The sequence below is a fragment of the Myotis myotis genome, unplaced genomic scaffold (genome assembly GCF_014108235.1).
Source record: "Myotis myotis isolate mMyoMyo1 unplaced genomic scaffold, mMyoMyo1.p scaffold_m19_p_4, whole genome shotgun sequence".
Classification (NCBI taxonomy): domain Eukaryota; kingdom Metazoa; phylum Chordata; class Mammalia; order Chiroptera; family Vespertilionidae; genus Myotis; species Myotis myotis.
In genome coordinates, this window is record NW_023416346.1 from 116537001 (window position 1) to 116563892 (window position 26892).

The 26892-nt window shown below is 45.4% G+C and overlaps 1 pseudogene; it reads right to left on the reverse strand.

Annotated features, from left to right (window-relative positions):
• Positions 1–19805: 19805 nt before the first annotated feature.
• Positions 19806–20148, reverse strand: LOC118653681 (annotated as a pseudogene).
• Between the last annotated feature and the right edge of the window lie 6744 nt (positions 20149–26892).

Consider the following 26892-nt stretch of genomic DNA (forward strand, 5'->3'; position numbering starts at 1 on the left):
CAGCCCAGAGAGGCTCATTTCCTCACCTAGTCCTTCTCCTGTTATCCTAGGTCCTTTCTTGTTTCACTGGCCCCAGCTTTAATAAATATCCTCCAAAATGCAAAATAGATAAATAAATAAAGTAAAGAGAATCCTGAAACTGAATGACAACTTGGGGAAGAATGAGGATGGGGTAGGTCTAAGAAGTAACCAACTTCAAGGTTACATGCTAAAATACAAAATTACATATATAAAGCATGTGGGATACTTTTAAATCTCATTTTATTGCTCTATTATAGCTGACGAGAATGCTCCCAAGCCTAGAGGGATGGAAATAATAGCTATTAAATCTTACTCATCTATTGTCCACCATTGAACATTGCAGGCATTAAGTGTTTCCAAAGAGGTACCATAGTAATATCAGTATATTTGGCCTTGACTTATGATTACCCTAATCTCTACAAAATGACCATTGAGCCATTATTTTAGTGATGCTGTACTTGACAAAACTAGCTGTCAACTGTGCTACTTATACATGGAGAAAAGTAAATTTATCAGTAAAACCTGCTATACAGATTCCTTCTAATCTGTCATAAAATCAAGGTCTGAAGGCATCCAAAGCTCACCCCAGCTGTGCTCCTTTTCTCAAGGTAATGGCAGAACTGCAACACAATCAGGAAAGCATTTTTCTCTAGAAATGGCTTTTAATCATATCACTTTATAATGTAAATAGCAAAAGTGGTTTACACTGACTCTGCAGCCCTGGAGTCCTCCTGGGGCCTCCATACTTTTCACTGGCTGACCTCTAAGAACACCCACTGGTAAGGAAGAACTATGTTGAGGTGAAATTCACATTGTTTAGAAAGTGTGTAAGAAAAAATAGTATAACTTCTGTTTTTAGACAAATCCTCTGATCAAAAAAAATCATGTTAGATCAGTTAAGAAAAATCTCTGCTTCTGAAGAGACCAACCTCTGGGGAAGCTTTCACAGATGATAAAGTTGGCAGTCACAGTGATTGAAAGGGGATATTATACTTTAAAATGTAACACTGTTAGGACAGATGTGGTTAGGAGAAGAAAAAAAAAAAAAAGACTACACTGCATATATCCAGAAAAGTAAAACAGAAATGAAAATGCATACCTTGCCATATTTTCCTAGGAGTTAGTATATTTATCCATTTTTTTATTTATTTATTTTTTATTGCTTAAAGTATTACAAAGAGTATTACATATGTCTCCTTTTTTCTTCCCCCGCCCTTGACAATCCCCTGGCCTCCCCTACCCCCCAGTGTCTTATGTCCATTGGTTATGCTTATATGCATGCATACAAGTCCTGCAGTTGATCTCTTACCCCCCTCCCTCCTGCCCCCCAACCCTCCCCGGCCTTCCCGCTGCAGTTTGACAATCTGTTTGAGGCAGCTCTGCCTCTGTATCTATTTTTGTTCATCAGTTTATAATGGTCTCTATTATCCATGAATGAGTGAGATCATGAGGTATTTTTCATTCACTGACTGGCTTATTTCACTTAGCATAATGCTCTCCAGTTCCATCCATGCTGTTGCAAATGGTAAGAGTTCCTTCTTTTTTACAGCAGCATAGTATTCCATCATGTAGATGTACCACAGTTTTCTCATCCATTCATCTACAGATGGACACTTAGGCTGTTTCCAGATCTTAGCTATGGTGAATTGGGCTGCTATGAACATAGGGGTGCATGTATCCTTTCTGACTGGTGTTTCTGGTTTCTTGGGATATATCCCTAGAAGTGGGATCATAGGGTCAAATGGGCGTTCCATTTTCAGTTTTTTGAGGAAACTCCATACTGTCTTCCATAGTGGCTGCACCAGTCTGCATTCCCACCAGCAGTGCACAAGTGTTCCTTTTTCTCCACATCCTCTCCAGCACTTGTCGTTTGTTGATTTGTTGATGATAGCCAGTCTGACAGGTGTGAGATGGTACCTCATTGTTGTTTTGATTTGCATCTCTCGGATGATTAGTGACTTTGAGCATGCTTTCATATGTCTCTTGGCTTTCTGAATGTCCTCTTTTAAAAGGTGTCTATTTAGGTCCTTTGCCCATTTTTTGATTGGATTGTTTATCTTCCTTTTGTTGAGTTGTATGAGTTCCCTATAAATGTTGGAGGTTAAACCCTTATCGGTGATAACATTGGCAAATATGTTCTCCCATGTAGTGGGCTTTCTTGTTGTTTTATTGATGGTTTCTTTGCTGTGCAGAAGCTTTTTATTGTGATGTAGTCCCATTTGTTTATTTTCTCTTTAGTTTCCAATGCCCTAGTATCTGTATCGGTGAAGAAATTGCTGCGGCATATGTCTGAGATTTTGTTGCCTTTGGATTTTTCTAGTATTTGTATGGTTTCCCGTCATATATTTAAGTCCTTTATCCAATTTGAGTTTATTTTTGTGTATGGTGTAAGTTGGTGGTCTAGTTTCATTTTCTTGCATGTATCTGTCCAATTTTCCCAACACCATTTATTGAAGAGACTATCTTGACTCCAATGTATGTTCATGCCTCCTTTGTCAAATATTAATTGAGCGTATTGGTTGGGACTGATTTCTGGGCTCTCTATTCTATTCCATTGATCTATATGTCTGCTCTTGTGCCAGTACCAGGCAGTTTTGAGAACAGTGGCTTTGTAATACAGCTTGATATCTGGTATTGAGATCCCACCTACTTTGTTCTTTCTCAGGTTCGCTGCAGCTATTCGGGGTCGTTTTTTATTCCAGATGAATTTTTGGAGAGTTCGTTCTAGGTCTGTGAAATATGCCATTGGTATTTTAATGGGAAGTGCATTGAATTTATAGATTGCTTTGGGCAGTATGGACATTTTAATGATGTTGATTCTACCAATCCAAGAACATAGTATGTTCTTCCATCTCTTTATATCTTCCTCTATCTCTTTTTTCAACGTCCTGTAGTTTTCTGAGTAGAGGTCTTTTACCTCTTTAGTTAAGTTTATTCCTAGGTAGCTTAATTTTTTTTGGTGCGATGGTAAATGGGATTGCTTTTTTAGTCTCTCTTTCTGCTTTCACTATTGGTGTATAGAAATGCCATAGATTTCTTGGCGTTAATTTTATATCCTGCTACATTGCCGAATTCTTTTATTAAGTCTAATAGTTTTTTGATGGAGTCTTTAGGGTTTTTTAAGTATAATATCATGTCATCTGCAAATAAGGGCAGTTTTACTTCTTCTTTTCCAATTTGGATGCCTTTTATTTCCTCTTCTTGTCTAATTGCAATGGCTAATACTTCCAGTACTATGTCGAACAGGAGTGGTGAGAGTGGGCATCCCTGTCTTGTTCCTGTTCTTAGGGGAAATGGTGTTAGTTTTTGTCCATTGAGTATGATGTTGGCTGTGGGTTTGTCATATATGGCTTTTATTATGTTGAGGTACGATCCTTCAATTCCCACCTTTCTGAGAGTTTTTATCAAAAATGGGTGTTGAATTTTGTCAAACCCTTTTTCTGCATCAATTGATATGACCATGTGGTTTTTTTCTTTCAATTTGTTTATGTGATGTATCACGTTTATTGATTTGCGGATATTGTACCATCCTTGCATCCCTGGGATAAATCCTACTTGGTCATGGTGTATGATCTTTCTGATGTACTGCTGGATCCGATTTGCTAAGATTTTGTTGAGGATTTTGGCATCTATGTTCATGAGGGTTATTGGCCTGTATTTCTCTTTCATTGTGTTGTCTTTACCTGGTTTTGGTATTAGGGTGATGCTGGCTTCGTAGAATGAGCTTGGAAGTGTTCCTTCCTCTTGGATTTTTTGTAGTAGTCTGAGGAGGATAGGTTTTAGTTCTTCCTTTAATGTTTGGTAAAGCTCCCCTGTGAAGCCGTCTGGTCCTGGGCTTTTGTTTGCTGGAAGCTTTTTGATGACTGCTTGAATTTCTTCCATAGTTATTGGCCTATTGAGATTTTTAGATTCTTCCTGATTAAGTTTTGGAATGTTGTATTTTTCTAGGAATATGTCCATTTCCTCCAGGTTGTCTAGTTTGTTGGAATTATTTATCCATTTTTAGTTAAGCAGGAAAAGAAGGTTTAAGTTGAAGATATTCCCTGTCAACAAGTGAAAATGTGGTCAAGAATCAGATGAATTATCAAAAACTGATGGGGTTTTATTCCATTCAATTATTTACTGCTCACTGAGGGTCCCTTTCCCCCATCCAACAGGAAATTGCCTTTCTTAGAAATGAAAAACATGCATCAACCTACACAAATCAAGTTTTATTGTACACATAAAAATCCATATTTTACCCCCAGCCAATGTTTCATGGGGTCACATTACCCTGTCTAAATAGTAGTAGAGTTCTAGATTTATAAAGTCCAGGACACCCAGCTGGCGTGAGTCAGTGGTTGAGTGTCAACCTATGAACCAGGAGGTCATAGTTCTATTCCCAGTCAGGACAGATGCCCCAGCTGCTGGCTCGATCCCCAGTCTGGGGTGTGCAGGAGACAACCAATCAATGATTCTCTGTCATCATGGATGTTTCTATTTCTCTCTTCCTCTCCCTTCCTCTCTGAAATCACTAAAAATATTTTTAAAATAAAAATAAAAAATATGGCCCTGGCTGGTTTGGCTCAGTGGATAGACCATTGGCCTGTTGACTGAAGTGTCCCAGGTTTGATTCCGGCCAAGAGCACATGCCCAGGTTGTGGGCTCGATTTCCAGTACGGGGTGTGCAGGAGGCAGCAGATCGATATTTCCCTCTCATCATTGATGTTTCTGCCTCTCTCTCCCCCTCTCCCTGCCTCTCTGAAATCAATAAAAATATACTTTTTAAAAATAATAAAAATAAATAAATGTCCTGGAGGAGTAATTGTATAGTAAAAAGCTTCTTGAACTTTTTTAAAAACTTCACAAACTATATTAACAAATGAGAGTTACTTATAGAATCCAGGCACAAGTATGGCTTGGTTTTTCAGATTCCTTTAAGGAAGACTAAACAACTATTTAAAACTAGTGGCCCAGTGCATGAGTTCATGCACATTGAAAGGAAATTAATTAGAAGAAATATTTTAATATCGCTATTCGCCCTTTCTCTATAATAGAAGTGTCAATCAAATTCATGATCGACAATGACAGATGGAAACACACATGTGCAATTGGCAACAGCAAGAGCTTTATATATCACACATGTGCAAGTCAACTTAGCCTTTTATAGTTATAGAATAAACTTGCTTAATTAGACCTGCTTTCTGATTTAGCTAAACTTTTTCCAGCCCAGTGAAACACCCCAACTTCTCTTTCAGGTAATTGTCAGCAACACAGCAGAAAATGTCAACACAAAGCAGATTATTATTGTAGATCATGCAGGGAGAACCAAGGGTAAAATATTTAACTGCAGCAGTGTTTGACTATATTCTGCACAGCGAAAATATAGTTTGACTATATTCCCCACCCTTCCACTCTGTCTAAAAATCGATTAAAAAATATCTTCTGGGGAGATTAACAAAAAGAAAATAAAACTAGACTTTTAATAAAAGAAAATGTGTATTTTATTTGAACCTAGAAGGATAAAGGAAAACATTTTTACCTCCCTTGACAATTTCATATAATGCTATTCACACTACTTTGAAAACTACAACCACCATTGGCAGCACTGTGTAAATACTTAAGCAGCCACCTATTTTGGATATTTCCAAAATAATGGAACTTTTCATTGCAAATTTCATTGCGAAGTCATTTTCAAGGTGCACCATTTCTTATTTCTTTTCAGTTGGGTCAAGTTTTTTAAGCTTTCTAAATCTCTGTTTTCCAACTAATGAAAAGAAAATAGGGTTCCACTGAGTCTCCTATCTACCTACTCCAGGACTTCAGTGAGGATCAAATGAGATGAGGCACGGGAAAATGCTCACAGACATTTTGTTAAAGTGTAAAGTGTTTCCACCTGGGTATAAAGCAAGTTGTGTTCCTGGGCTAAAGAAATTGCAAGGAGGCTAGTCGCTAGGGAGAGGAAGCTGGGCATTGAAAGGTGACGTCATTACCCGAACAGAGGGAAGGACACTTAGCATCTTAGCCATCCATATATATATATATATATATATATATATATAGATAGAGAGAGAGAGAGAGAGAGAGAGAGAGAGAGAGAGAGAGAGAGGGATTTTTTCTGAGAGCTTTTTAGAGTTATTGGTTTGTTTGGTTTTTTTTAAGGGTGGTGATTGGATTTAGGATGAATATGGAGGAAGGTGTTTTCCCTGAGTTTAGATATTGCTGATTTATAAACAAGAATAGTGCCATCCAGTTAGAGATACATTTTTAAAAAGGCTCATTAGAATACTAGACTTTTGCCCTAGCTGGTTTGGCTCAGTGGATAGAGTGCTGGCCCGAGGACTGAAGGGTCCCAAGTTCGATTGCAGTCAAGAGCACATACCTGGGTTGCACACCCGATCCCCTGCCCTTCCAGGTTAGGCATGTACAGGAGGCAAGCAATTGATGTGTCTCTCTCACATAGATGTTTCTTTCTCTCTGTCTCTCCCCCACCCTTCCACTCTGTCTAAAAATCAATTAAAAAATATCTTCTGGGGAGATTAACAAAAAGAAAATAAAACTAGACTTTTAATAAAAGAAAATGTGTATTTTATTTGAACCTAGAAGGATAAAGGAAAACATTTTTACCTCCCTTGACAATTTCATATAATGCTATTCACACTACTTTGAAAACTACAACCACCATTGGCAGCACTGTGTAAATACTTAAGCAGCCACCTATTTTGGATATTTCCATAATAATGGAACTTTTCATTGCAAATTCAGGATGTATTTCTAATCAATGTTATAAATAAATCCTGCCAAATTCATCTTTGAAGGTTCTGATTTATACTGGCACTGTTCCATAATGTCTAATTTAGACATTAAATATTTAATACTAATATTTCTTCTGTTTACAAGAGCAGAAATCATGTTTCCTGGCTCTTAAAACCCAAGCTATTAACCATACTAACTAGGCAATATGTTGTCTTCAAATGCCAACACACATTTGTGAACCTACAGCCTGGGCGGTGTGGGTAGGTTGTTGAGCGTTGACCCATGAACCAGATCACAGTTCAATTCCTGGTCAGGGCACATGCCTGGGTTGCAGGCTCAATCCCCAGTGTGAGGCATGCATGAGGCAGATGATCAGTGTTTCTCTCATCATTGATGTTGCTATCTCTCCTTCTCTCTTCCTCTCTGAAATCAATAAAAATATTTTTTTAAGTGAACCTACAGCTCAACTATTTAATCTTAGAGGCTGTCTTATCTTTTTTTTTTTTTTTTTTTTTGGCTGTCTTATCTTTAATCTGCCTGGGCCAAACACATTCTGAGTTTTCTTCATCCAATAGCCACTGTTGATAGGAAAAACCAATCATTCCCATGTGTTTGTTGTGGAAACAGAGAGTTTACTTGGAATTTAACCTGAAACCATATTTAGAAAGCTCTACCCAATTTGGCTCAGTGGATAGAGCAATGGCCTGTGAACCAAAGGGTCCTGGGTTTGATTCTGGTCAAGGGCATGCACCTTGGTTACAGCCTCCTCCCTGGCCTGGGCCCTGTTTGGGTCTCGTGCAGAAGGCAACCAATCAATGTGAGAGAAACACATTTATCTCTGTCTTTCCCTCTCCATTCCACTCTCCCTAAAAAATCAATGAGAAAATATCCTCAGGTAAGGATTAACAAACAAAAATAAAACACAAATATATATACATATATATATTTTTTTTTTCTCTCATTTTTTTCTCTCATTCTCTCTCTCTCTCAGCCCACAGTTCCTTTCAAGGTGCATGAATTTGTGCACTGGGCCCCTAGTCCTATCTAATAAAAGAGAAACATGGTAATTAGCGTACAACCGCTACCCTTCCCATTGGCTAATCAGGGCAATATGCAAATTAACTGACAACCAAGATGGCGGCCGGCAACCAGGCAGCTTGAAACTAACATGAGGCTTGCTTGCTTCAGTGACGGAGGACTGCAACGTTCCCCGCCTGCCTTGCCGGCCTCTGAGCCTGCAGTTTGAAACATTGTAACAAATATAGAAGCTAAACAAAACCCCAGAAACCTGCTTTCAGCGAGCCGGGATCTCAGAGCTGAAGTTATACATTGTTTCGATTATAGAACCCAAACAAACCAGATACCTGCTTTCAGCAGCAGAAGCCTCAGAGCTGAAGCCAGAGCTAAAGCTGGCCCAGAATAAAAAAAAGAAGAAAACAAGGAGCAGTTGGGAGCTTCAGCCCTCAGCCCCTCACCCAGACTGGCCAGGCACCCCAGTGGGGACCCCCACCCTGAAGGGTGTGTGACCAGCTGCAAACAGCCAATATCCCCTCACCCAGGCTGGCCAGGCAGCCCAGTGGGGACCCCCACCCTGAAGGGTGTGTGACCAGCTGCAAATAGCCCTCAGCCCCTCACCCAGGCTGGCCAGGCACCCCAGTGGGGACCCCCACCCTGATCGAGGACACCCTTAAGGGCAAACCAGCCAGCCCCACCCATGCACCAGGCCTCTATCCTATATAGTAAAAGGGTAATATGCCTCCCAGCATTGGGATCAGCGGAGCCACGCGGCCTCCCAGCACTGGGATCAGTGGAGCCGAGAGTCCTCCTGGCACCGGGATCAGCGTGACAGGGGGCAGCACCCAAACCCCCTGATTGCCCTGCAGCTCTGTGTGTGACAGGGGAAGGCGCCCCAACCTCCTGATCAGCCCTGCTCTGTGCCTGATATGGGGGAGCTCCCCAACCCCTGATCGCCCTGCGGCTCTGTGTGTGACAGGCTGCGGCGCCCCAACCCCCCCCCCCAAGGGCCCTGCTCTGTGTGTGACAGGGTAGAGCCATAACCTCCCCATCGGCCCTGCCCTGAGTGTGAGAGTGGCGGCGCCCCAACCCCCTGATCGGACCTGCTCTGTGGGTGATAGAGGGCAGTGCCCCAACCCTATGAAACGCCCTGCTCTGTGTATGACAGGGGGTGGTGCCCCAACTCCCCTATTGGCCCTACTCTGTGAGTGACAGGGGGCACTCCTCAACCCCCTGATGGGCCCTGCTCTGTGCGTGACAGGGGGCAGTGACCCAACCCCCTGATGGGCCCTGCTCTTTGCGTTACAGGGGGTGGTGCCGCAACCTCCCCATTGACCCTGCCTTGAGTGTGACAGGGGGCAGTGCCCCAACCCCCCAATCGGCCCTACCCTGAGCGTGACTGAGGGTGGCATCGCAACCTCCTGATCCGCCCTGCTCTGTGCACGACAGGGGGCAGCGCCCCAACTCCCCAATCGGCCCTGTTCTGAGCCCGACCAGGGGCTGCACCTAGGGATTGGGCCTGCCCTCTGCCACCCGGGAGCAGGCCTAAGCCAGCAGGGCGTTATCTCCCAAGGGGTCCCAGACTGCAAGAGGGCACAGGCTGGGCTGAGGGACCCCCCTTCCCCCCGAGTGCACAAATTTTTGTGCACCAGGCCTCTAGTCTATACTAATAGAAGGGTAATATGCTAATTAGACTGGGAGACCTTCCAGGAGACCTTCTGGAAGTCCCGGACAAAGCCATGGTGGCGGGGCCAAGGCAGAGGTGGTTAGGGGCGTTCAGGCCGGGAGGGGAGGGCAGTTGGGGGTGATCAGGCCAGCAGGGGGGCCAGTTGGAGGCCAGCAGGCCAGCAGGGGCGGCCAGTTGGGGGCAAGCAGGATGGCAGGGGGAGCATTTGGGGGCAAGCAGGCCAGCAGTGGGGGGCAGTTGGGGGTAAGCAGGCCAGCAGGTGTGGGGGCAATTGGGGGCAAGCAGGCCGGCAAGGGGGTGCAGTTGGGTGCAATCAGGCCAGCAAGGGGGGGCAGTTGGGAGCAAGCAGGCTGGCAGGGGGGCAGTTGGGGGCAAACAGGCCAACAGGTAGAGTGGTTAGGGGTGATCAGGCAGACAGGCAGGTGAGCAGTTAGGAGCCAGAGGTCCTAGATTGTGAGAGGGATGTCCGAGATTGGAGAGGGTGCAGGCCGGGCTGAGGAACAACCTCCTCCCATGCACAAATTTCGTGCACCAGGCCACTAGTCTACACTAATAAAAGAGAAAAATGGTAATTGGCGTACGGCGCTACCCTTTTCATTGGCTAATCAGGGCTATATGCAAATTAACTGCCAACTGAGATGGCAGTTAACTGCCAACAAGATGGCGGCTAATTTGCATATGTAGGCACAATGCAGGGAGGCAAAGGGAAAGCAGGAAGAAGCCCCCTGCCACTGACAGTGATCAGAAACCCAGGGGGGAGCTAAGAGGTGTTAGGCCTGGGCAGGGGCAGAGCGGGAGATCGCGGGGAGCTGGGGGTCCCCTGCCCAGGCCTGACACCTCTGCCGGAGGCCTCAGGCCTGGTCAAGGGGCCGATCCGGTGATTGGTGATCGGAGGGTGATGAGGGTCAACTCCTCTGGCCGAGGCATCAGGCCTGGGTGGGGGGCGGAGCCGGGGATTGGGGGGATATGAGGGTCCCCTTGCCCAGGCCTGAAGCCTGGGTCAGAGGCGTCAGGCTTGGGCGGGGGGTGGAGCAAGCGATCGGAGGGAGATGGGGGTCCCCTGCCCAGGCATGATTCCTGGGCCAGAGGCCTCAGGCCTGGGCGGGGGTCAGAGCCAGTGATCGGGGGGAGATGGGGGTCCCTGTCCAAGCCTGACACCTCTGGCGGAGGCGTCAGGCCTGGGCAAGGGGCCAATCAGGCGATCGGAGGGTGATGGGGGTCAACACCTGAGGGCTCCCAGTATGTGAGAGGGGGCAGGCTGGGCTGAGGGACACTCCCCCCCACACACACACCCAGTGCACGAATTTCGTGCACCGGGCCCCTAGTCTATATATAAAAGGCTAAGCGACCACCAGGGGGCAGACGCTCAATGCAGGAGCTGCCAAGCAACAGCAACTTTGCAGAGTGCCCTCTCTCACTCTGGGACCTCTCGGGGGATGTTGGACTGCTGGTTTTGGCCCGATCCCCGCAGGCCAGACGGAGGAACCCCACCTGCCAGAGGGACTCCGCTCACTCCACAGACGCCCTTTGAGCCCTGGTGCCACCCCAGGTGCGGCCAGGGAGGGACCACAGGAAGTTGGCTCCAGGGCGTGTCCAGCCCATCTCACCCAGTCCCGCCCCATGGCCACCTTCTAATTAATTTCCTTTCAATGTGCACAAATCCATGCACCAGGACACTAGTTTACTAGATGAAATATTGTCCCATTCAAGAGTCATGCAATGAAGCCAAGTAAGTCTTCAAATTTACTCAGCTGAATTTTGTTTCTTAACATATTACAAATTAGGACTTTTTAAAAATTATAGAGCCAATTTTTAAGCATTTACTAGCACACCATTGCTATATTTTCAAAAATTAAAAAATTCTCCTTCTCTCTCACAAAATTATTTTTTCTTTTCATTACTATTTTTTAATCAGCCAACTAAAAGCTGTTTTTCACATGGTATCTCCATTTATCTTGGAGCCCTATCAAGTGGCAGTAGCTAATTTTATCATATTCCTACTTTCAGGAAGCCATGGAAAGCATTGTAATAAAGGAATACTTTTACTTTATACCATTATAGTGTCCAATGTATAGTTCTATAATCATCTGCCTCATCATATTAAATTTTCTTTTTTAAAAAATATTTTTATTAATTTCAGAGAGGAAAGGAGAGATAGAAACATCAATGATGAGAATCCTCGATCGGCTGCCTCCTCCTGCACGCCACCCCCTACTGGGGATTGAGCCTGCAACCCCTGACTGGAATTGAACCCAGGACCCTTCAGTCTGCAGGCTGATGCTCTATCCACTGAGCCAAACCAGCTACGGCCATATTAAATTTTCTTATGCATTTGCCTCCCCACTGTCCTGAAAGCCACTTGAGGGCAGTAGCCATGATATACTAATTTTTGTACACCCAGCAGATCCTTCTTGCTTCCTATTATGCTCAAATCTATTGCTCTGCTCATCCTGCAAAAACATTTCAGCTTTCAAGATTGTATCCCCTGACTCCACTTCCCTCTGCATCTCCTCCTTATAGTTACATCTGCAACTTGAGCATCTCCCTCACATTCAATGAAAACTTACAGTCCTCCTTTCAAACCTAATCCCTCTTATCATGCTAGGCAACTTCAACATCCTGGAGGATGTATCATGCAATTTATATAACCACAAAGATCCACTATGTTTTCAACCCCATTTTGCTTCGGTTACTATCGCCTGATGTGGTAGGCAGACAGACATAAGCAGAACAAGGACGATGGGCCAGGTACAGAAGGTCACATAGGGAGGAAAGCCCCGGGTGCCTAGCCAAGAACAATTGTAAGGTGGGACCTCTCCACCAGGATGACTTTCCTTCCTTAGCACATCGCTGTTCACACAGGTTGAACAGGTCACCCCCCTGACCTTTCCTCCTTAGAGATAACATCTCGGCCTCAGTTGTATTTCAGCTCCAGGCCCAGAAAAGCAACAAAACCAACCACACTGACCTCAGGACCAGCTGCATTGAATAATCCCCTGCTTTGGTGCCGACCAATCAATCAGTGGTGACCTAGATCCAGAAAGGACACACCTGGAAACCTGGTGAATATTGTATTAAGATCTTCCCCTGGGACCTCCCCTAAAAGCTCCACCCTTAAAACCCTTAGGACTGAGGACCCATTGCACTCTCCTTCCAGGGAGCACACACATGCCTTCCCCCCTCCCACTCAGTTGTGTTAGCATTGCCTTCCTCACTCCCAAGCTCCAAGGGCCCTTCCTTTACCTTTATAACTTGTTTCCTAAGCCCATTTCTTCTAGGAATTACTTCTTCTACCTCTGTGATTTTATAAATAAATGTTCTCTTATAGTTTCGGTCTTGGCTCTGAATTCCTTCCTAGGCGGAACTCAAGTACCAAGGTTGCTGAACCCAGGTCCGTTCTGAACCCATGGATATAATACCGGATGCTGTTCCCACCGCCCACAACATTAACACCAAACCTACCCTGGACCTTCATTTCTCCAGGAAATTTTCCACTTGAAATAGACATGGGGAGAAAGAATAGTTTTCCAAACTGTACCCTCCTAAGTTCTTGGCAGAGACCCCCTAGGAATAAAAGAAAGATTAACAGGAGAAAAGCAAGCTGAAGTATATCTCCTGTATACATGGGAGAGACCCAGGAAAACTGAGTAACTACCATAACCTTAAATACCATCTCCAGCTAAAGACAAAAGATATTGATGGGGGAGGAGGAGGGAAGACAGTTATGGGAGGTCACCAGGAAAAACACAAACAATGGTAAGGTTGTTACGCAGATTTAAGCCCATGCCTTCTTAGTAATTTATTCATTCTCTAGTTTCTAGAGATTTATTCATCCTCTTCCTTGTACAAAGAGGGAGACACCCTTACAATGGAGATTCCCCTATAAATGTACATGTCTCTTACAACAGAACATTTTCAGGGTTTTCAGAGCTTTTCCTGTATCTGCAGTTTCTTAAAAATAATCAGCTCAAAATAATCCTTATCCCAAAGACACATACTATTTTGGGGTGTCAAATTCTGTTTGCCTTCAATACCAAACTCCAAGTTCCCACTGGCTAAAAGAATATCTATTTTTCCCCTACACTTGCTATTCAATTTAGCCAGACTACCTATATTTCCTTCATTCTTCCTTTTTCTCTCAGGTCATCATACCCTTCCAGTTCCACATATTTCCCTATAAAACTCAAATTACATGAAGAATCATTTAGATCACTTTCTTGCCAGTACTTACAACTCATTTAATTTGGTACCCTTCATTGGTATTGACCCTGACTTCACTCACCCTCTTATGAGTACTAGTGAAAGGAGTTTTTAGGGGTAAAATAGGTAGGTTTGGGAAGTTTTAGGAATTAGGAGGTCCATGGGGGAGAACCACAGGGCTGCAAAGCTGGGAGCTGCCAGGAAGCTGCCAGATGGCATACATTCATAGACTAAAGGAGAGGAATCCACTCATTCAGAGAGGGAAGAGGAAGGCCCAAGGAAATAGAAAAACAAAAGGGAGAAAAAAGAGGGGAACCCCATATGGGGTTTGAGCTCTGAAGTCACTATAGTGACCAATCAGAGGGGATATCAGGACACAAAGAACTGCAGCCTTTATAAACCTAAGAAAGAGGGACTTGGTGGGTCTCTCTCCCCCTCCCCACGTGGGAGTCTGCGCTTGTTTCCCAATAAATTTCCACCTTTTCCTGTACCACCTTTTGTTTGTGGCTTCATTCTTTGAATCCACCTGGACAAGAACCCGGGAATCCACCTTTGCATCCTGCCCAAGGGAACACCACGTGTTCCAGTTTAATTTCCGCGTTTCACTAGCAGCCACTTTGTAACCTCATAGAAACTTCATTTCTTTAATATGACATTTCCCCCTCTCTTTCCTATTGATTCAGACTAGCCTCATCCAGCACCTGACTCACCTGCCTCCTTCTCCCTTGCATATGCTCTCCCTTTCTCATTAAGCCCTCAGGACAATGACATTCTGATCAGCATCAAATCATCTCAGGAACAAAGCCTCAGGTCTGGTGATCACAGAGACAGAGTTTTGGTCAAACTAGAGACACAATCTAGGCCTCAGTTATGCTTCAGCTCCAGGCCCAGCAAAGTGGAGACACCAGAAGAAGCCATGCCATGGCGGATCAGGTACACTGATCAGCTGCCCACTACCCTAGCACCAATCAGTCAGTAGAGACCACGCCCTTGACAATGACCCTAACTCCTTTGTGACCATGATTAATGGTTTCCCCCCTATAGAACCCATCCCCTGGAAGCCACTGGGGAGCCAGGTCCTTGGGCATGAGCTCACCTGTGACTCTGGGCATGGGCTACTTCCTAAAAACAAACCCTTACTTTCTTTGCTGCAAGCTCCTGTTCATCTGTTTTTTAAAAAAATATATTTTATTGATTTCAGAGAGGAAAGGAGAGGAAGAGAGAGATAGAAACATCAATGATGAGAGAGAATCATTGATCAGCTGCCTCCTGCTTGCCCCCTACAGGGGATCAAGCCCACAACAGAGGTATGTGCCCTTGACTGGAATTAAACCCAGGACTTTTCAGTTCACAGGCCAACACCCTATCCAGAGCCAAACCAGCTAGGGCTCCTGTTCATCTCTTATTGGGCTTTGATGTATGCAGGCAAACAGACCCCTTTTGTCTGGTAACACCTCCTTCTCTCTGGACGAAAAGGGGCCACATGCTCACCTGACAAACTCAGGAAAGGCCTGCATGGCGGCCTTCCAAACTCAAGAGACCTAAAGTAACCACAAAGGATGGTCTTAAATTAAAACCTTTTAATTAAAAAGCAGTGTACAGTGGGTAGTCATGTCCTAGGCCAGTATCTTCCCTGACAAAGATCAACTTTGATCTTTATTGAACCTATTGTCTTTTTGCATCTAGAATAGCATACCTGTGGAATGTCAGGTTCACCTGTAACTTTCCTTTTTCCGGACCCCTCAGGGCACAACAAATGGTGTCAGGGAGCAGACCACAGATTCCCTCATTGTTGTTATCATGTCAATTGTCCACTGTTAACTATCCAGTGCCCACCTGTGTAAAAGAAGCATGTATTGCCCTAGTTGGTTTGGCTCAGTGGATAGAGTGTTGGCCTGTGGACTGAAGGGTCCAGGGTTCAATTTCAGTTAAGGGCACATGCCTGAGCTGTGGGCTAAATCCCCAGGGGGGGGGGATAGCCAATCAATGATTCTCTCTGAAGTCAGTGATATATATATTAAAAGAAGCATGTCTATCATTTTATTTTTATCCAATCCCAGGATTTCACCCCCTCCTGCCTCCCCTGCTTTCCTTTCTCTCACCTCCCTAATCTATCACCAATGGATTTCATGTAACCCCACTTAGGTCTCCTCCCTTGGTTATAAAAATAGGTTAAAAACCGCCATTCTCCGGAGCATTATCTTAATTCGTTGAGATTCTGCTTCCCGGCAATCGTCAACAGTTTAGCTCAAATAAACTCACAAATATTCTTCTCTTACATTAACATCTCCTTCTATATCTAACCTGCTGAAAGAAAGAGGGGGAAAAAAGGCAGCTGAATAGATAGATTTCATGACAGAGTCATGGTCCCCCAATCCTTCTATATCTGCTGTTGCTTTTATTTTAAAAACTGTATTGTGGTAAAATGTACATAACATAATATTCATCACTTCAACCATTCCTGTCTTCCTTTCATTTTTACAGAAGCTTTTCTGAACATTTACCACTCTCTTAGAGACCCCTCCCCTATTCTTATCCCCTGTTAGGGAACAAGGTTTTCTCCTGGATCACAGCTAAAAGTAAGGCTCTTGTGTAGGCCACTACTAATATTTATAGAGCCCAGGGCAAGAGCTACAGCCTATGCTTCCCCTTTTTTATCTACCTGGCTCTTTCCCATGCTATGAGGAGTCTCCCTCAACAAATCTATGGACACCCCAACCTGTATGGCTAAGCTCCATCCCCATCTCCCAAACAGAAGCCTCTTGGCCACTCCTCAGACCCAAGGGTACAAAGACCAGTGTCATAATCCTCCATCAGATAGACAGTTGTTGGGAATTAAACTGTAGGCCCTGAAAGTGAGCTAAGGTATTTGGGAAGAAAATTCCAAAGTCTCAGGTACCTGAAGCATTGTTTCAAAGGGGAAATCTCGGATGTGAGGGCGATCTGGCTGCGACATCTGTCACCCCATTGATCGCCAGGGTTGATTCGGCTGATCTGGCTGGCTAGGCGGGTGTCCCCCTCCTCCCTCACCGATCCATGTGCGTCCCTCCCGAAGCTGCGCGCTCGGTCGAAGAGGACGACCTTCCCCCCCGAGGAGAGGACCGGTCTTCGGTCAAGGGTATACGAGTAGCTGCGCTCCCCTGCTAGAACCTCCAAACAAGCTCTCAAAGGGGAAATCTCAAATTCTGGGTGGACATATCTCATTAGCTCCATGGACTTCTCACCTCATAAAGAGGATATAGCCAAAGGAGGACCTAAACAGGGTACTTTAACAACAGAGCCGAAGGCAAGGGTTCTGGTTGCCTGAATTTTCCTTTTTTTAAAAAATTGATTTCAGAGAGGAAAGGAGAGAGAGAGAGAGAAATATCAATGATGAGAGAGAACCATTGTTTGGCTGCCTCCTACATACCCCACACTTGGAATCCAAACTGCAACCTGACATTCTGGTTCATAGGTGGCTCAACCACCGAGCCACGCTAGCTGGGCTTCCTGACTTCTTTATACTATACTAGTAGCCCATCACATGATATTGCATGCAGTAGGCTGCCCGCTGCTTCCACGGAGGCCAGCAGAAAACACAGTGCGCCGTCAAGAGCCACGCTGCTTCCACAGGAACCACGCGGCTTCCACGGGAGCCATGCAGCTTCGAAGGAAGCAAAAGCGAGCCTCCGACACCCACAGGAGCAGGGAGAAAGCCACACCGCTTCCGCGGGAGCCAGGAGGGACCTGCGCCAATTCTGTGAGAGGCAGGAGGGAGCCGTGCTGTTTCCGGGGCTGGCGGACCCACATTCTCCTCTCCAGGCCTGCGCTCAGCTGCAGAGGCTGAAGGTTGGCCCCCCTGTCCCTGTCTGTGTCCACTCCGGCTCCAGGGGGGCCGGCCTGAGCTGGGGCACGACAGCTCGCCAACCCCGTCTCTGTCTCTGTCTCCGCTCCTAGCCTCACCTGCTCACCTGCATGCACAACCTCCTCCTGTCAGGTTGTGACCCGTTATGGCGTCCTGGCCTAATTTGCATTATATATATATATATATATATATATATATATATATATATATATATATATATATATTAGTGGCCCGGTGCACGAAATTCGTGCATGGGGGGGGGGGGTCCTCAGCCCAGCCTGCACCCTCTCTAATCGGGGAACCCTTGGAGGATGTCCAACTGCTGGTTTAGGCTCGATCCCTGGGATCCCCCTAACTGGCAGCCGGACATCCCTCTTGCAATCTGGGACCACTGGCTCCTAACTGCTCACCTGCCTGCCGACCTAATCTCCCTAACTGCTCTCCCTGCTGGCCTGACCCCTCTAACTGCTCTCCCCTGCCAGCCTGATTGTCCTAACTGCTCTCCCCTGCTGGCTTGATCCCCCTAACCGCTCTCCCCTGCCGGCCTGATCGCCCCTAACCACCTCTGCCTCGGCCCTGCCACCATGGCTTTGTCCAAAAGGACATCCAGAAAGTTGTCTGGAAGTTGTTCTAATTAGCACATTACCCTTTTATTAGTATAGATTGATTTCAGAGAGGGAGGGAGCTAGAAACATCAATGATGAGAATCATTGACTGACTGCCTCCTGCACGCCCCACACTGGGGATCAAACCCATAACCCAGGCATGTGCCCTGACCAGGAATTGAACTCTGGGCCCTTCAGTCCTCAGGCAGAGGCTCTATCCATTGAGCAACACTGGCCATGGATACACTTTCCCTTTCCACTGGGACGTGTTCTGTTTGCTGGAGCTGAAACACTGAAGCTATCTCACTGGGGCAGAGTGGGGTGCAGTGGGTTGGAGTAGGTGAAGCCCCCTGAAAGCTGGAGAGGGGCCTTGTTTAACAGCCAGACTGTTTCATGGCTGTGCTGCCTCGCAGTTGAATGGCCACACTGTTGGGCTGTGCTACTGTCAATGGGAGTTTACACAACTGAACTGTCTGCACGGATAGCTTCCTCCTCACCACACCCCCCAAGCTGGGGGTTCCTCTTAGGGTTGAAGTGACACCGACCACCCTTAGTTGGTAGCCCAATCGGCCACTTTGGAAAGAGAAGTGGGGAATCCTGATTTTACGTGAATGCTCCAATTTCTTAAGTTGGCAACTAATGCGAACTTCAGATGTTTGGGTCAAACCAGAGAGGTGGTCAGGTCTGGTGTCCAGGCCACTGGGCGGCACTAGGCTCAGCCCAGCTATAAAGGGACCCTAGGCGTCTGGGCAGGTGAAGGGGTTGGGGGTACGCTTGGGTAATTCCGATGTCACCCCACTTGTTTTTTTGTGTTTTTTTCCCCACTGATCACAATTTATTATAATCTGTTGGCAGCATAGATAGATATTAGTTACCAGAACTATGTCTTCATAGAAGTGGACAGTATGTAGCCATTCTATGGGGAACTGTGTGCACTTAAGCATCAGCATGATCTTTCAGTTTCTTTTTTTGTTGTTAATGAAAATAAGCTTTATTACATCAAGTAATAAATACATACAAAGATGCAAACACTGTTAGTCACTGTCTTCCAGATTTGGATCCACTGATGGGAAAGGCGGAACTGAAGTGTACATACATCCTTAGGGGAAATTTCAGGGGTCCTTGTCAGGCGAGGTTCAATAAATTGCTCTTTCTTCTGTATTTATAACTTGTGCATTTTAAAGATTGACTTCAAAGTACTAATAGTCATGCAAATGCTTAAGCAAAAAAAAAAAAGTTACATTGAAAAGAATTTATACTGTGTGGTGAATGGGCACTGGCTACTAAAGCGCTGCCTCAGGACTCACTGAAACAAACCCTCAGAGTTGGATCAGCTCAGAAGAGAAACATAAAGAACCATGTGAGTAACAGAAATGTATCCAGAAGAGAAACACGTATCTGGGAGGCCAACTACAGTTTGCTGTGATAGGTAACTGACAAGCATCATGTAAATCAATGCTTAAAAAAACACACAAAATGCCCTGGGTAGTTCCTAACTAATATGTAAATCTAATAACTGCAAAAATCTCTTCTCCATCTCAGCGATGGGAGGTGCAGAGCCTGATGAACCACGGGAGGGGCACGGGGAGGAGAAACCAAGCTGTTACCATTTTGAAACCAAGTTTCATCTGTAGGGGGTGCCAACATGAGCTGTCACTTCTTGGAAGAAGAGGGAAAGCCTTTCACGCTGACTTAGGGGCTAGGACCTGGTGTTCCGCTCCATCTCATCCAAGCACTCCCGAACCAGCCCTGTCGTGGTGAGGATGGCTCATTTCAGTCTATCCATCGCGCTCTTGCTGCCCGCTTATGTGAGTCAGATCTCCTTCCCTAGTCCTCCGATGATGACCAGCAGCTCAGCATATTTGCTCTGGGGCACCTGGCTGTTCTCTGTTCCCTGCGTGTTAGAGATGGTGGTCCTAGTCACTCAGCAGCTGGCGGTACTGGGAAGACGTTGCCATGCTGGTGGAAGGCGGGTGAACGCTCCCAGAGGCCTTGATGGAGGTGGCGGGCATGTGCATGGTCAAGTTCGGTTTGTAAGACATCCTCCCCCCGCCCCACCCCCCACCCCCCCCCCGCCTCCCGCTGCGGGGCGCAGGCCCCATGAGACAGCATTGGCAGCGGTGGTGGTGAGGCCAGGCGGTGGCGAGGTGGGCCTGGGGTCTGTGTGCCTGTCTGTGCGCCTGCCCAGCTCCCGGGCACTTTTTGTTGTTGACAGCTCCGGCGCACTGACAAATATGGCTGTCCCCTCACCCTGACACTGCCGCAGTATCATGATCTTTCAGTTTCTTGATGTTCTGCTTGTGCTGCTCAATTTCTTTCTGCAGACGCTCAATCTCCTTTTTATGATGAGTGATCTCTTCTTCATGTTGTTTCATCAAGGCTGCCAGCTGTTCTTTAATCCGCTCTGGGAAGTATCCTTCCTCTTCAGCCTTCTCCTTTTTTGTGAAGGGCCCCATGGCTTCCCTGATTGCGCTTGCCTTGGAGCTGAAATTATCTGACCATTGCAGCCAAAGCCTCTGGCTTGCATGGCCCTCACCCCCCACACTTCAAGCCGCAGATGTGCCACTGAGGCAGAGACTGCCCTGGCTGTCAGTGCCGCAGAGTTCCAGACCACCCCACTTAGTTTTAAATGCAAACCTTCCTTGGACAGGCCTTGAAGGTCTTTTTTCCACGGTGATCACGGGGTAGCAGCCAGCCGGCACCCACAGCCCCGGGTTGGGAGGTGCCGGCTGGCTTGGCCGGGGCTCTCTCTGCCCCCGATCGCCATGGTGATCACGGGGTAGCGGGCCAGCCAGCACCTACAACCCCGGGGGTCCAGTGGTGCCAGCTGGCCTGGCCGGGGCTCTCTGTGCCCCCAATTGCCATGACCCCCAGAGGCGCCGCCTGGCCTGCTCCAGGGCTCTCTCTGCCCCCGATGCCATGGCGATCATGGGGAAGCAGCTCTCTCTGGCTCCAATCCACAATGCAATCACTGATCACCCTCCTCTTTGCCCGCCCCCCACCTCTTGCCTGCCGGCTGGGTTTCCCATCCCTTTCGCCTCCCAGCATTGCGGCTATGTATGCAAATTAACCGCCATCTTTGCTGGCAGTTGATTTGCATATCGGCCTGATTAGCCAATGGGAAGGGTAGCAGTCGTACGCTAATTACCATGTTTCTCTTTTATTAGATAGGATATATATACACACACACATACATACATACACATACACTCTATACTTCGGCCAGACCAAATAAACTGTTGTTTCTAAAATATGCATGCTTTTACAACTGTATGCATTTGACCATTCCCTTCTCCCAGACTGAACTTCTTTCCCCATCCACTAGTGTGTCATGCTAACTCTTCTCAGACTCAGTTTACCCACCATCTCCTTTGGGAAGACTGAGTTAGTTACACCTTCCCTGTGTTCCTACAGAGAAAGGACGAAAGCTTACAAAAGGTGTGTTAATAAGTAGCTTCTGCTGCAGGCATCTGCACCAATAGTGTCTACTATGTTACCTCTCTGCCTTCTCAAAGAGAAACAAGAAAATCCATTTAGCTTGTGAGGATAAATTAACTTAAAAATTATCTAAGATTCTCTTGTCGCATTCTTTTTTAAAAAACATATTTTTATTAATTTCAGAGAGAAAGGGAGAGAGAGGCATAAACATCAATGATGAGAGAGCATCATTGATCAGCTGCCTCCTGCACACCCCACACTGGGGATCAAGCCTACAACTGGGCATGTGTCCTGACCTGGAATTGAACCATGTCCTCCTGGTTCGTAGGTTGATGCTCAACCACTAAGTGACACCGGGCAGGCTCTTGTCTCATTCTTCTAACCTTCATATCCATCTACCTCAGGAATGTGAGGTTCCTCTACTGTATGAGCCCATCTTTGAAGCTTTCCACATTCCCCTGTTTTACACATGCATACCTCATCATGTTAATGAAGAAAAATTAGGCAATAAGCCCTTCTAATCTGCTATGCCAAATTAAGTGTATAGAGCTAAGTAATCACAGATTCTGCACCCTAAATTTAAATGCATGATAAGCCTTAGATATACACAAAAGTTAGTCCCAAACTCTTAATTCTCAAATATGACCTGAGAATATCACCACCACCCCCCATGAAATATGCATGCAATGAATAGGAAACAAAATTACACTGAAAAGGAAGTGCTAGATGAGTGCACAAAACTCAATTTCATGCTGCAGCAAATTCAAGTTTCTCAATTTCATGGACATGTGTGAGGAGAAGTGAAATGATAAATGTTAAAATCGCTAATGCCAAGCGTCTCAGTTAGCTTTTCCTGTCAAATCACTCCCAACTCATGAATTATAACAATAGGCACTTATTTCTTGCTCATACAACTTTGTGATCAGCTATGAGTTCAACCAACTGGGCTCAGGCTTAATTTTAAGCTACAGGTTGATTTCAAGTCTGGTTCACATGAATAATATCCTCCTTGGACCAGAGAGCTCCCTGCAGCAAGTATATCTCATGGCAGAGCTTATAGGGCAGTGATGGCGAACCTTTTGAGCTCAGCGTATCAGCATTTTGAAAAACCCTAACTTAACTCTGGTGCCGTGTCACATATGGAAATTTTTTGATATTTGCAACCATAGTAAAACAAAGACTTATATTTTTGATATTTATTTTATATATTTAAATGCCATTTAACAAAGAAAAATCAACCAAAAAAATTAGTTCGCGTGTCACCTCTGACACACGTGTCATAGGTTTGCCATCACTGTTACAGGGCAAGTCCAAATGTACTGGTACATTTCAAGCTTCTACTTACATCACATTCACCAGCATCCCATTGGCCAAAGCAAGGCACATGGACAAGCCCAATATCAATGGGATAGGGTGGTGTCTCAGAGGTATTTCCAGAGAGGGAGAGGCAGAAGATAATTATTTGCTGAACAAGAATCTAATCTACCGCCCAGCTGGTGTGGCTCAGTGGTTGAGCATCAACCTATGAAACAGGAGGTCATGGTTTGATTCTGGGTCAGAGCATGTGCCCGGGTTGGGGGCTCAATCCCCAGTGTAGCACATTCAGGAGGCAGCCAATCAGTGATTCTCTCTCATCATTGATGTTTCTATCTCTCCCTCTCCCTTCCTCTCTGAAATCAATAAAAAATATATTTTTTAAAAGAATTTAATCTACCACACAAAGTCAAGAATAGTCTCATGTACAATTTTTCCAAGAAATAGAAACATCGAAGCAAGCCCCCTAATAATGTAGCAAAATTAGACTATATTCAACAGGAGTTCAAAGTGGAGTTCTTTCTAGTTTAGTCGCTGAATATTTTGTAAACAACATCTAATGCATCTTTACATCTCTATGTTTTATAAACAGTTCAACAAATTAGATGTCAAAGAGTCCTAAGGGCGGAAGTTTCTTGATAAGAGGAATCTCATAAAGAAATTATGGTATATTTAGAAACCAGAATGACATTTCCATCCTTTATTTGTTTACCACTTGAACTTTAGCAACTATATGGCAATGTATTAAAAGTCTCCTTAGTCATTTTCTAGGTGATTTTCCACCCTCCTGAAAAGTTATAAACCCAATAGTTCAAGGACTTCATAATTCACTAAAATTTTCTAAACACCTAGAAAACTCTCCCCCTCCCGCTCCCCCTCCGAAATGCTCAGGACTTATATAGTCTATGAAGCCAAAGTTGTCCTGCTTTCAGCTTGAGGTTTTTCTCAATCTGTGGAATTTATGAATAAATCAATTTTTGCTACAGTATCTGTTTATGCTAAAGAGATAAATAAAAAAAAATTATTCTTGCCTTAGCTGGTTTGACTCAGTGGATAGAACTTTGGTCTGCAGACTGAAAGGTCCTAGGTTCGATTCCAGTCAAGGGCACATGCCCTGGTTGCAGGCTCGATCCTCCCCAGTGGGGTGGGGAGGGTTATGCAGGAGGCAGCCAATCAGTGATTCTCTCACATCATTGATGTTTCTCTCTCCCTCTCCCTTCCTCTCTGAAATCAATAAAAATATATTTTTTAAAAATGATTTTCATTTTTGAGATGCCAGCAACAATACCAGTACTAGCAGGAACAACTACTCCAATTACAGTTCTGACCAGTGGCTATAAAAGCACCACTTTATACATAAGCCTCATAAAAATGGCCCAGCATGGTGGAATAATTCAAGAAGTTGTTTTTCTCTTTACTGATGTGTATCCTTACATTTTGAGGAGTTATTTATATTTTTTCCCCCTAATGCTCTTTAGATTTCTGGTCAGTGCTATTTTATGATAGATAGGAAAAGAAACAATACTTAATTAGGTTTTTAAAAGGTCTGACTTTAGTTTTAACCATAGTGATTTTATCACAGCATGGGCAGCAAGAGAAGATAAACCAACACAAAGTAGTGAAAAGGACGTCTCAGCAGGCAAGATGGCAAAGTTTCTTAGCAAGAAAATTAGGTCAGACAGGATATACACAAAGCACACTCTAGCAAGCAACTGATAATGTAAAACTTGATATTTAGAGGCCACCTTTTATTCTAAGAATTCAAGGAACTTCCAGGCATGAAGTCCCCATTTATAACAACATTTATCTGTGTCAAGAAGCAAGCATTGCCAGGTCATACTTGCAAAAGAGGAAATAAGAAAGCTGAGTTATATGGCCAAATAGAAATACTGTCAACTAGGGTCAATGAAATCTAGACATCTATACAATAAGCTATATGGGGTTAAAGTGATAAAAACAGGTGGTCCCATAGAGTTAGAGTACGGCAAATAAAGAGGGCTGAGAGCCCTAGCTGGATTGGCTAAGTGGATAGAGCATCGACCTGCAGCCTGAAGGGTCCCGGGTTCTATTCCAGTCAAGGGTACATGCCCAGGTTGCGGGCTCGGTCCCCAGTAGAGGGCGTGCAAGAGGTGGCTGATCAATGATTCTCTCATCATTGATGTTTCTATCTCTCTCTCTCTCCCTTCCTCTCTGAAATCAATAAAAATATATATTTTAAAAAAAAAGAGGGCTGAGAACATGTCAACTGTCAAAGGTCTTATACCCCAGAAGCTATATAGTAACCATATATAACATAAACTTCCCAAGGGCATTGGTTTGATATTTGTGGATACTGAAAGCCAAGGTAAAGGACTTTTTGGGTACTATTTCTGGTAGAAAAACTCCAAAACACAGACACACACACACACACACACACACACACACACACAGTTAATGAAGTGTGTCACCTTTTGAATAAAACATTTAAACATTCAAGATTATAGGTCTAGAAAGGAATAAAACAGTGTTCAACTGAGTAGATTTGAAGAGCTAATTGTCTAATTGGCTTTATTCAACAGTTCAAGAATCAGACGACATTCCATCTAGCAAGTAGAAAGGAGCTCTGAGGAGCTGTACAAAGTAAAAGGGGTGGAAAAAAAATTTTCTAGCAAAGCGAACATTATTTCAGACAAGGCCATTTCCTTTGGAGAAGAACTGGAGTCTATTAGGTAGATTACCTCCCTAGTCCTGACCAGGTCATTCCAGATTGACTAGTTAAAGGTTACATTCCTAGGTGAGGCTGAAATTGCAACTAGGTTGTGTATTAAGTCTTGGTTTGCTGACATGGGGTTAGCACAAATGACTCCATTTTTTAAAATATATTTTTATTGATTTCAGAGAGGAAGGGAAAGGGAGAGAGAGATCGAAACATCAATGATGAGAGAGAATCATCGATTGACTGCCTCCTGCACGCCCCCAGCTGGGGATCAAGCCCACAACCCAGCATGTGCCCTGATCTAGAATTGAACAGTGAACCTCTTGGTTCAAAAGTTGACACTCGCCATAACCGGTTTGGCTCAGTGGATAGAGCGTCGGCCTGCAGACTCAAGGGTCCCAGGTTCGATTCCGGTCAAGGGCATGTACCTTGGTTGCGGGCACATCCCCAGTAGTGGGTGTGCAGGAGGCAGCTGATCGATGTTTCTCTCTCATCGATGTTTCTAACTCTCTATCCCTCTTCCTTCCTCTCTGTAAAAAAATCAATAAAATATATTTAAAAAAAAAAGTTGACACTCAACCACTGAGCTATGCCACTCAGGTCAAATGACTTTATTTTGAGCCTGTTGTTTCTCTTTTTTACCTCAATACAAAACCCCATATAATAAAAGCCTAATATGCAAATTGTCTTCTCGGGCGGTTGTTCGGCCAGCAATTATACCGTGAGACCGGGAGTTCAACCGCTCACTATGACGTGCACTGACCACCAGGGGGCAGCGTGGAACATGGCGGCTGTCTGTGATGTGCTATGACCTCTCACTGGCTACCTGGGGGTGGGGGTGAAGGGGACAGAGGTGTGGTGAGAATATGGGGTGTCCGCCAAGCTCGCTCTCACTCGCCCTGCTACCCTCCCCTGGGGCACCAGGTCTCGCGCACCAGGGAAGACTCCGCACTCAAGTGCCAGGTGCCCATGAGGAGCTCACCCTGCACCAGTGCAGCATCTTCCGGGTGAGCTGGGCCGCAGCTTCCAGGACCTCAGGGGCTGGTTGGGCTCCCTGTGGGTTCGCATAGAAGCCAGTCTGCAAGGACGGCCAGGAGAGAGCGTGCTGTCTGGCCAGCTTCCATGAAGCACCACTGGTCAGCCCAGAGGTCCACACAGCACCCCAGCCCACTGTGTCCGGCTATGCTCACCACATCTCTGTGTGGGGACTCGGGCACTGTGACTCAGGCAGAGGGGAGTGCACAGGGGCCCAGGTGCTGCCCAGGGCCCAGAGGTCAGCTGGGACCTGCCCTTCCTTGCCAGATGCTCATGCTTTGATCGCTGGCCAGGCCTAGGGACA